Here is a 12382-nt window from a genome sequence, read left to right as displayed (position 1 = left end):
TTGAGAGTTTCCTTTGCTGAATGGTTTGGATACTTGTCCTGCTGGAAGGTCTAGCCATGTCTCATCCTCATCATCCTGGTGGATGTAAAGATTCTCCCGGAACAAAATGACTCCATGCATCATTCCTTCAACTGTATGAAGTCTGTTAGTACCATGAGATGAAAAACAGCCCACACCATGATGCCACCACCTCCAAACCTCACTGTTGATAGGATATTTTTAGGGTGTTGCACAGTGCCATTTCTCCTCCAAATATGGTGTGTAGTATGACATCCAAAAATATCAATATTTGCTCTTGCCTGACCAGAATACATTCTCTCAGCATTTCATAGGGTTGTCCAAATGCTGTGTAGCAAACTTTCAACAAGCTTTGACATGTTTTTCTTCAGCAATAGAGTCATGCGGGATGAGCGTGCATAGAGGCCATGGCGGTGGAGTGCATTACCTATGATTTTCTCTGTAACAATTGTACCTGCTGCCGCCAAGTCTTTCTGGAGCTTTCTCAGAGTGGCCCTTGCTCTTGGGCTACTCTTCTGACTGTCCTTCTGACTTCCTGGTCAGAAATCTTGTGCATGGCCAGTTGATGATGCAGTGATGTTCCTTCCACTTGCAGATAATGGCTCCAATACTGCTTGCTGGATGATTCTGAAGTTTTGAAGTGTATCTGTAACCAGTTCCATTGATATGTTTTGCAACAATAAGGTTGCAAAGGTCTTGGAAGAGCTCTTTGCTTTTACGCATCATGACATGTTTCTTGTGTGACACCTTGGTAACAAAAAACCTTTTTATAGCCCACCAGTATGTACTAACCCACCTTATATCAATTTGCACAGATAGGAGGGATAATTTCTCTAATTACTTATAAATTCCAGTTTGTTCCTTGCCATTCCTTACCTTTGTGTACTGCTTTTTCTTAGCGTGTTCAATACTTTTTCCCTGTGCCATTCCACTTTTTTACTCATAACTCTACTTTTAGACATTAATGTTTGGATTTTTATACATGTGTGGATTACCTAAGTTAATACTAATGTCCGGTGAAAATTTCATGTGAATAGCCTCACTGGAAGTATATTTACTGAAAAAAATGTTGACGTGTTCAATACTTATTTTCCCCGCTGTATATGTGGAATTTACTAAGCTTTCACTGCATCCGGTAAACAACACTCAGTACTGCACGTCATCACCCTCTAATGTAATTTGTGCTGCTCTCAACTGAACGTTAATCAATCACAAATACAGTTGAATTGAGTCAACCAATGACTCAAAAGTGATGTGAGGTCTGTTTGTATATACGATGTCATGTTTTAAGGTGCACATGGCGAAGAAATAACATCTGAAACAGATGTTATAATGTTGGTACGTTCGGCCCCACCTTTTCTATTTCTGGCCTATCTTGCCAATCTTAAATGTGTGTCTGAATGTATTATGTTGTTTGAACTTGCCTTTTCAATTGTGATTGAAATGTTGTGTGTGAGTGTATACGTCCACTGGTTTTAAAATGAGTCATTGACTGCTTAAGGGAGTACTGGATTCCATGGGTAAAATTAGCACTGTTAAACCAAAGATGCCACGAAGAGACAACCTAGTCCCTTGTTATATAGACGTCACTGAGTCAGTGGTTCTTAAACTGGTCTGGCTTTAGGACCCACAATTTCCCATGTTCATCAAGTCGCGACCCATATATTATTTTTTTTGCGTTCAACACAACAGATATGGTGAGCTACATGCTAAGACACGCAAAGTGCCTGTAGGCCTATTTGTTTGGAACATGCTGATGTTTGCCATTACATTTGTGAAGTCTTCAACTCCTGATGTCACCTTTCAAAGTAGGCTACTTGACAGGGGTGCTTGGTTTCCATGTGACATTTTGAAGGTTTCATGCTCTCATGTGCCTGCAATTCACTGCACACCACACACTGGGGTTTCTGTCCCATTTGCCCTCAATTTAAGTGAATCCATATCCTACTTTAAATATTCAGGGTCGTAGCTTGTGTTTACCGCTAAAATGATGTCACATAAACATTGTCTATGTCCATGGCAATGACTGACATACGAATAAAGTCTATCAAAATAAAGGTCCAATATTAGATCTGATAATTTAGCATTTTAAATGGGCGATTTCTTCTTTTTGAACACAAGCCCCACGACCCACCCAGAACAGTACAATGACCCACTTTTGGGTCCCGACCCACCAGTTAAGAAACACTGTTCTCGATGACACTGCAGTAGATATCCTAATTTTGACACTGATTTGCGACTGTCTGTGATTAAATTTCTACTGGTTTGCTGTTAAAACATGCTTTCATGAAAGAGCCTGTTTTGATTTTGCTTGAGTTATAATTTCCTATAAACTGTCTTTTATTTCTTTTTAGATTTTTTTTATTATATATATATATATATATATATATATATATATATATATATACATATATATATATACATATATACACACACTGTATGTATATATATAACCTTTTTCTCCATTTAAATGCCGGATTGTTTTAGGGCAATTCCACACAAAACTGTCACGTCCATAACGGCAACTAAATACCATGGCATTGTGTTGCCGTTATGGATGTGACAGTTTTGCGTGGAATTGCCCTTTACTTGTTTTCTTTTAACTGATGAATTTATGAATGTCTGTGATATATGAATTCTATTAATGTACTGCCTTTGTAAAGTGCTTTGTAACACAAAAGAGCTCTATAAATAAAGATTATTATTAGGGGTCCGAGCAGCGTAGCTGCAGGAACCCTATTGTTTCTGTACCGTTCATTTTTTGGCCAAAATTCTGTAAAAGTCATACTGCAGCCTAAACCGTAACTCCAAAACTCTTGAAATTTTCAGGTATGGTTACCAGTACCCCCCTCTACCCCATAACCCAAAATTTGGGGTACTGCACCCAAAGGTGGCGCTATTGAAAAAAAAAGTTAATTATGCTTATTTCTCCTTACCAGATTCACCTAGACTCAAAATTCTTTCAGAATATTAATCTCTAAACTCAGATGCATCTTTTTGGCCCTGGTCTTATGGTCTACAAATGTTTACTTTTTCCACAATTTCATGGAAAAGCCAAACATTATAAAAAGTTTCACACTCTTCAAAAATAATCGAATCTTCACCAAAATTCTCACAGACAATGTTTAGACCAAGCCTCACAAAAGTTATCGCTCAGAATTTTGATATTTTGTTCCATTTTAGAGATATAGGCCAATAAAGTTAGACCACTTAGGCCTTTTTTCCTAGATCACCTATATTCCTATAAACCGTAAGTCCTAGAAACTTGACATTTTCAAGTATTGTTACCAGTACCCCCCACTACCCATAACCCAAATTTGGGGTACTGCACCCAAAGGTGGCGCTCTTGTCAAAAACGCTTATTTCTCCTTACCAGATTGACCTAGACTCAAAATTCTTTCATCATATTAATCTCTACATTCAGATGCATCTTTTTCACCCTGGTCTTATGCTCTAAAAATGTTTACTTTTGCCACAATTTCAGAGAAAAGCCAAACATCATAAAAAGTTTCACAGGCTTCAAAAATTATCAAATCTTCACCAAAATTCTCACAGACAATGTTTACAAGGATTAAAGTTCTCCGTCATAGGACGGATTTCCGTCAATTTGATTTTAGAAATGTCATATTTGAGATCGATGCAGATCCGATGAGAAAAAAAATAGGAGGGGGGGGGACTGTCACCTTTGCTTTTCCTTTTTTAAGGCAACTACAAATATTAGGTAAATGTTTAAAGACCTAATAGTGTTCTTGAGAACTTTCTGTGTCTCAATCCGTGACCGCTCAAGAAGATACGTCCTATATGGCCTACGTCAGCCATGAGTTTCGCTTTGTATGTTGTAGCTACACACTTGTCTCGGGCGTTTGCTTAAAAAAAAGAACACGTATGGAGGACTATAACGGTCTAAAAGTTGGATTATAGTGACACAATCGAGACAGCTGATGAGGTTGGCCAATCCGTTTAACTTTTTTGGATATGATATTGTGAGCTCTATGTGCGAATTCGGACGCTTTGTTCTTTCCGTGCATCAATGTAGACACTTACTATCGCGAACTCTTGTCAGGGGAGGTCATTCATTTTGGGTGTCACCTATGACTTGAACAGATAGCCTGCTATGCCACCCGATGTAGGCTACTATTATTGTTACAGTTTTTAATCAATGCAACTAACATTATGTGTAAAGCGACGCAATATAAACCGTAGCCTATGCAATTTATTATCCCGTCTGTTATGACATACAACAATGTTTTTCACAATTTGCGACGGAAGGTTTTGACTGAGCGTGTCGAGTAAGGGGGTCAGTCGTGTTTGTGACGCACAGACAGCCTTGTAGCCTATTTTGCTTAGGCCTCACTTTTAACGACAATAGGTTGTGAGTGTATGTTGACAAAAAATAACCATACAATTAAAATAGTCAACTTAAAACTTTGCTATAAAATATTATTAATTTATAGCACAAAACCATAACCAGTGGGCCTACCAGAACCTCGCATATTAGCGTCATGATTTGTGTGCGTCTATTTGGCAAGGCCACTAGCTGTCATGGATGCGTTGTTGCTAAAGGAAGGCAGGTGTCAAAAGTTAAAAAATAAATGCAGATGGGCAGCTGATGAAAACGGGGGAGAACTAACAAGCCATGGTGTAAAGAAATTAAAGTGCCAGGAGTTTGCTTTTGCGCGGTTCGCTGCAAGAAAATTGTTTATGGATGCAATAGGAAAACGTTTTAGCACGCCACCAATCAGAAGACCGCCATAAGGTTAACGTTCGTGCACTTCAGGACATCTTCCCTACCTGGTGCAACTAGCCACCACGACAGATGTAGGCTACGTTTATCTATGGCTGACCGTTTTTACGTTTAGAAAGTAGGCTATGCATGTTCTTTCATAGCGCAACACGACCTGTCCTTAACCATATCGCAACCTCTTGTCAACCTTATACAATCTGTTGCTGAAGACAAAAGCGCCGTCTCCAGATTGTCGTTACAAATGCGCAGACCTCCTGCATGAGCACACACAGTATTGCTGCTCATTGGAAAACTGAGTTGTCTGTAAAACTCAAAATTACCATGTTTTCATTAAATGCGGATGAGGCAACAAATGGAAATATGAACAATATCTAGAATGTTCTGATTTGTTACTTTGATGAGGAAATGGGAAGTCTTGCAAACTTGATTTTATAGATTTTACTTGGTGTTGAATTGCATATTAACAAGAAAAAAATCTCCCCTTTAAACACTTTTGGCCTGAAGTAATTAAATAAGAGTGTGTTAAAGCCTTTCTACAATATTGCTGCAGTAGAAAAGAACAGCAATGGCTAATCAGCAATGGTCAGGGATGGTACTAAAATATATTTTTGTTCATCAGGAAAACTCAATCTCAATCAATTACACTCTCAATTCGCCTTATTCACATGGCGGCCATTGGCGGCTAAAACGAGGCTACAGGGTACACAAACCATAGGATTGTTATGTTCTATGCATTCACCTGTAGGTGGCATTAATTATATAGTAAGTGTACCCTGTAGCCTCGTTTTGGTTTAAACAATGGCCGCTGTGTGAATAAGGCGAATACTCCCTTTACTTTGCTGTTTGCATCTTTTTGTACATTAAAAACCAATAGGTCGCGACCGCAAAAGGGGTGCTATCTCTATAGGTAGATATGAACAACGTATGACTTATGGCCTGAAAAAAGTTCAGTCAAACGATTTTTTTTCACTTTAATCCCTGTGTTTAGACAAAGCCTCACAAAAGTTATCAAAATAATTTGGATACGTTGTTCCATTTCAGAGATATAGGCCAATAAAGTTCGACCACTCAGCCCATTTCTCCTATATCACCTATATTCCTATATGAGTAATTTTTTTTTTCTTGGATAACAACCATACAACCATCATTAGGTGGATACCATTAACAGTGCACATTTTCAGATCTGTACTCTTTTTTATAAAGCTCTTAATTCTATTGTCAAATGTATGCTAGGAATTTTCTTGATGTTGTGTGTTTGCCAACACACATTTTCACCATTTGAATGTGACTGCTCAATGTGTATGATTGTCAGTGGCTGAGTGGGATAATGCCTAGTGCTGGTGTTTGTTAGGTTGAGAGTTCGAATCCTGCTAGAGCTTTAGGCTCAAGATGCACATGCTATTGGTTATTGAAGATTCACACTATTGAACAGCACCTGAATGACATCAGACAATTAACATTCACACTCATTAGTTGCCAAGAGTCAGAATGCCGACACACTCTATTACATATAGGGGAACTTCTTTGTTTACTATTTTTCCTTCATCATTAAGTCTATCATATTTATATTTCATCCATTACTGTTCTTCTCTATAAATGTCTAATTGCCCCAGAATATCCAAAAGTTTTCAGGTGTACTCTTTCAGGAAAGCCCTTCATTTTATTGTCAAATGTATACTTGGAGTTTTTCTTGTGTGTTTACCAACACACAATTTCACCATTTGAATGTGACTGCTGAATGTGTATGATTGTCAGTGGCAGAGTGGGATAATGCCTAGTGCTGGTGTTTGTTAGATTGAGAGTTCGAATCCTGCAAGAGCTTTATGCTCAAGATGCACATGCTATTGGTTATTGAAGATTCACACCATTGAACAGCACCTGAATGACATCAGGCAATTGACATTCACACTCATTAGTTGCCAAGAATCAGAATGCCGACACACTCTATGGCATATAGGGGAACTTCTTTGTTTACTATTTTTCCTTCATCACTAAGTCTATCATATTTATATTTCATCCATTACTGTTCTTCTCTATAAATGTCTAATTGCCCCAGAATATCCAAAAGTTTTCAGGTGTACTTTTTCAGGAAAGCCCTTCATTTTATTGTCAAATGTATACTTGGAGTTTTTCTTGTGTGTTTACCAACACACATTTTCACCATGTGAATGTGACTACCCAATATGTAGGATTGTCAGTGGCTCAGTGGGATAATGCCTAGTGCTGGTGTTTGTTAGGTTGAGGGTTGAGGGTTCGAATCCCCGGTAGTGCTTTAGGCTCTAGCTCGAATACTATTGGTTATTGAAGATTCACACCATTGAACAGCACCTGAATGACATCAGGCAATCAACATACACAGTCATTAGTTGCCAAGAATCAGAATGCCGAGACACTCTGACATTTAGGGGAACTTCTTTGTTTACTATTTTTCCTTCATCATTAAGTCTATCATATTTATATTTCATCTATTAGTGTTCATCTCTACAAATGTCTAATTGCCCCTCCATGTTTGGAGTTTTTCTTGTTGTGTGTTTACCAATACACACTTTCACCATGTGAATGTGACTGGCCAACATGTAGGATTGACAGTGGCTCAGTGGGATAATGCCTTGTACTGGTGATCCTTAGGTTGAGAGTTCAAATCCCACTTGAAGCATTAGTGGGTTGTGGATGTTAGCATACTACAATAGAATGCTGTTGGGTTGTGGAGGTTAACACACTGTAACATTACAGCTACTTGTCAATATGGACTTGTAGTGCAAGGCAAGTATTACTGTATAATTATAAGCTGTAGCCTATAATTATTTGTTATTCTTATAATATTTGTTATTTCTTATACATATTTAGTCGGCTCTTCCACTTGACAGAACAACTCTATATCGGTTAAGGATGTCACGCATGAAACAATGCTGCAGAAACACGAAAATACGACTTTGAGTTTAGTAGGCTATAATTTTCAGTTCCTGTTTATCTATTGCACAATGGGTAATAATTTAAAGGAATCGTGTTGCAGTCTTGTAAATAGTGACCCTGCAAGATCCCTAGTCATTGCAAAATCATAGTCTGTGACTTAAAACTACTACTTGTCTTTAGATGTGAGAGGGTCTGAGACTGTAGTCTTTCAAAAATCTTTTCCAAATCTTTGCAAATCTTTCCAAAGTTTACCTGCTGGGAAACCCTGTAGCTCCGGAGCAGGGGCTCAGACCAGGATAAATTGTTTGCTCGCCCTCAGTTCGCTCTTTTGTTCATCTCAACCCAGCACTCCAGTGTGTCCGGCTCTGTGTGCGTCTTTGAGTTAACGTAAGTCATCACTTTAATCACCCTCACTATGACTTTTGTGATGTTTATCAGTTTGTAGAGTAGCTCTGCCATCATGTGTAAAGTTAAGGTCTTTGTTTGTTGGTTTGGTGTGTTGGAGTCCCATGTGAGAGATGATTAGGTGATGTTGGTTGACTTGGGATGTCAAGTATTGTTTAGTTGTACCTTATATAGCCATATGATTTCAGTTTATTGTTCAAATGTCAATTGGTTTGTTTGTGAGTTGGGATCTGTACTGATTTACCCCATTTCACTGATTACTCCATTTTCTGTTTGTTTCCTCTTTGATGCAGCACACATACAAGTAAAGAACAAAAGAACAGATGAATTGAAACTCAAATAAAGTTAACTTGTGTTGCACCGAAACCTGCCATCTCCGTGTTATCACTCCATACCATTGAGCCTTCTGACCGAGGCTCTGCCTGCTCGCCACACACTCACTCTACCTCGACCCACATCGCCCCCTACAGTTCCTTCAGTTGGGTTGTGGAGGTTAGCATACTAGAATAGAATACTGTTAAGAATACTGTTGGGTTGTGGAGGTTGGCACACTATAACGTTACAGCTACTAGTCAGGACTTGTCGTGCAAGGCAAGTATAACTGTATAATTAAGTGTGCTTGCAAGCACACTTATTGTTCTTCTTAAGTTTTATTAGGGGTCCGAGCAGCGTAGCTCAGAATTTTGATATTTTGGTCCATTTCAGAGATATAGGCCAATAAAGTTAGACCACTTAGGCCTTTTTTCCTAGATCACCTATATTCCTATATGAGTATTTTTTTTTTCTTGAATAACAACCATACAACCATCATTAGGTGGATACCATTAACAGTGCACATTTTCAGATCTGTACTCTTTTTTTATAAAGCCCTTAATTCTATTGTCAAATGTATGCTAGGAATTTTCTTGATGTTGTGTGTTTGCCAACACACATTTTCACCATGTGAATGTGACTGCCTAATATGTAGGATTGTCAGTGGCTCAGTGGGATAATGCCTAGTGCTGGTGTTTGTTAGGTTGAGAGTTTGAATCCTGCTAGAGCTTTAGGCTCAAGATGCACATGCTATTGGTTATTGAAGATTCACACCGTTGAACAGCACCTGAATGACATCAGGCAATTAACATTCACACTCATTAGTTGCCAAGAATCAGAATGCTGACACACTCTATGGCATATAGGGAACTTCTTTGTTTACTATTTTTCCTTCATCATTAAGTCTATCGTATTTATATTTCATCCATTACTCTTCTTCTCTACAAATGTCTAATTGCCCCAGAATATCCAAAAGTTTTCAGGTGTACTCTTTCAGGAAAGCCCTTCATTTTATTGTCAAATGTATACTTGGAGTTTTTCTTGTGTGTTTACCAATACACATTTTCACCATGTGAATGTGACTGGCAAAGATGTAGGATTGACAGTGGCTTAGTGGGATAATGCCTTGTACTGGTCATCCTTAGGTTGAGAGTTCAAATCCCACCTGAAGCATTAGTGTTCAAATACTGTTGGGTTGTGGAGGTTAGCATACTAGAATAGAATGTTGTGGAGGTTAGCACACTATAACATTACAGCATTACAGCTACTTGTCAATATGGACTTGTAGTGCAAGGCAAGTATAACTGTATAATTATAGGCTGTTTATCTTATTGACTCCAACACAGAACCCACCACCACAAATGCAATTCAATTCTGTGGGAAACACTGCCTTCCATTATCAAACCCTTCATCTTATCCACAACAAATAAATAGTCCTGTAGAATCAAGTATTGTTAGAATACTGTTGGGTTGTGGAGGTTAGCACACTATAACGTTACAGCACAGGGTAATCCTAATTTTATGGATCAAATTTATTCCAATCTAACTCAAAAGTTTTGAACAACACAAAGGTTTTATCCAGATCAAAACCAAGAATAGATTATGTGATCTAATCCAATTTCAGGATCCTTGTTTCCTTTTGAACAACCCATTTTCAAGATTTGATCCAATCCGATAGCCGAAATCCGGTAACTGAAATCCGATAACCGAAATCCGATCACATTTCTTTTGAACAATTGTGCCCAAACAATCAAAGCATATGTAAAACTAAAAAGCTATGCTACCTCATGTTCGTTTTGCTCGGACCCCGTAAATCACCGCTTGCGGTTATATTTATTATTATTATTATTATTAAGCCAAACCTGGCACTGTTGCTCCAGCCAAGGCTTTGTGCATGTTGTTTCGTCTCTTAACATGGACTGATCTCTGTTCACATTTCTGCCCTGGAAAAATAACCTCTGTGTCTGAGAGTACTTCAGCCGGGGTCTTCAACCTTTTTTCCCTCTGAGAGCTAATTTGACCAAATGAGCGTGGCGGAGAACTACTCATGTTTGTATTTGTAGTAGTAGCATTTATTCACGATTCATGATTTCCACCCAAAACAGAGATGCATTTTAAACATGGTTTGTAGCTCCTTCACCTTTTTCTATCAACATGCTGGCACTACGGATAACACACACACACATATATGAAAATAGTAATCTATAGTAAATACTAATTGTATATAATAGTAATCTATAGTAAATACAGTAATTGTATAATAGGTTATTGTCCATGGTCAAATCTGGTGTGTGCTTGTTTGTGTCACCTAGAAGCCCACAGTAAGGCATCACTTAACTTAACAGCAGCATAATTTGTTTAATTTAGGCCTATAGTTGATTATAATAATAATTTTGTATCAGAATGGGATAGGATGTCAGTGATTTGATTTTTATCAGATTTATGTACATTGTCTTAGAACATTTTAATGAGCTAGAAACAGTTGTAGAGCTCCTGGTAGCTTGTGAGTTGCCTGTAAAGATGCCAGATCTGAATAAACTATTACAAAGGATCTATTGTCAAATTTGTCATTGAACTCACTAAAGTGCCAAATGCCAACCACAGTAAAACAGCAGTGCACTGTGTATCCTCACAAATTTCTGGTTTTACAGAATCTATTTGATAGAGAAAGTGATTCATTAATTATCATAAACAGACTGAGGATGTCCTTAACTACAGACAGTATTTCATTACATGATTTTAAAGCTGACCGGTAACATCTGGCGACATCTGTCACTGGTTTAAATCACAGGTTTTCAAAATTGCTACCCTGAAATCTGCCACCCTTTTCTCAAAACTATAAACAAATCCCAAATCTCAAACTACATTCCCAAAACCTTTGCCAACCTCTGCAAAACTAAACAATCGCCTCAAAACAGTGTCTTCAGATCATCTCACAAAGCAGTCAAAATTAAAACACTACTGAGCAATCGACACTACATCAAAAAAGAGCAAACAGTGTTCAGGGCAGCCCTTATAGCTCCAAGAGACATTTTCATTGTTTACAACACAGTAAATGCATTTTGCTTCTAAAAACAAAACAAAAAGATTTCATAACTCAGTGGATTCAACATTTACTAAATCCAGTAAACATACAGCTTTGAGAAAGGGGTGGAAGGTTTGTAAAAAATGTGTTTTAGCAATTGTGAAAAAACTCTATACTGGAAAGAGAGGCATTTCAGTAGGCCTACTGAAAATGAGAAGTACATGTTTGTCTACAGCCTACAATGTAGGCCTCACTAGTTTCTGTCCATTGTTGATCTGAACCTGCACTGTTCGGCAACCTGTTTACACTCTGAATTAGCTTATATTGGTTGTGTCACATCATTTGAAACAAGAGTGATCAATTTTGAGTAGTTGTGTTTAACCAGAGCATCTCTCTCTGTGTTTAACATATGACATCTGTGCTCTGTATGTGTTTACCTTTTGCCACTTGTGGTTAACATTATGCATCACAAGTGCATCACAGTGCAAAATGTGTCTTATTGCATGAGAATGTGTTTAGAGTTATAGCAAAAACAGTGTATGGGATGTGCACATTGTGTTTTATATATGAAAACTGTTTTGCCAAAAGGGGATTGATTCAAGAAATGTTAAGGCAACTAAGAATTTGGTTCAGAGAATGGAGTTCAGTGTTTTAGCAATTGTGAAAAACTGTAAGAGCAGATCTGAAAGTAAGATGAAGTCACATTTCCTCAAGCCACTCTGACTTCAGTTCACATACTAGTTTTTCCCCCTTTTTGTTTCAGTAAATTGATGCTTTTCCTTCCCATAACTATCTATTGTTTAGGCTTACTTTGAGCCCTGACAAAATGAGACTTGTACTCATTTTTATAATTATAACTCAAAATGAGACTTGTACTAACAACATAAAACATGCTCTATTTTCAAAATTGGCTTCATTTTGAAGCAAATGTCGCCCTCTGGTGGAAACTTAATTATCCAACAGTC

Source organism: Alosa pseudoharengus, unplaced genomic scaffold, assembly GCF_046254945.1.
Source record: "Alosa pseudoharengus isolate Yale_2024_CS ecotype anadromous, Long Island Sound unplaced genomic scaffold, YU_APseudo_1.1 YU_APseudo_1.1_scf_15, whole genome shotgun sequence".
NCBI lineage: Eukaryota > Metazoa > Chordata > Actinopteri > Clupeiformes > Clupeidae > Alosa > Alosa pseudoharengus.
The sequence above is the reverse complement of the archived record's forward strand: the minus strand, read 5'-3'. Positions refer to the sequence as shown.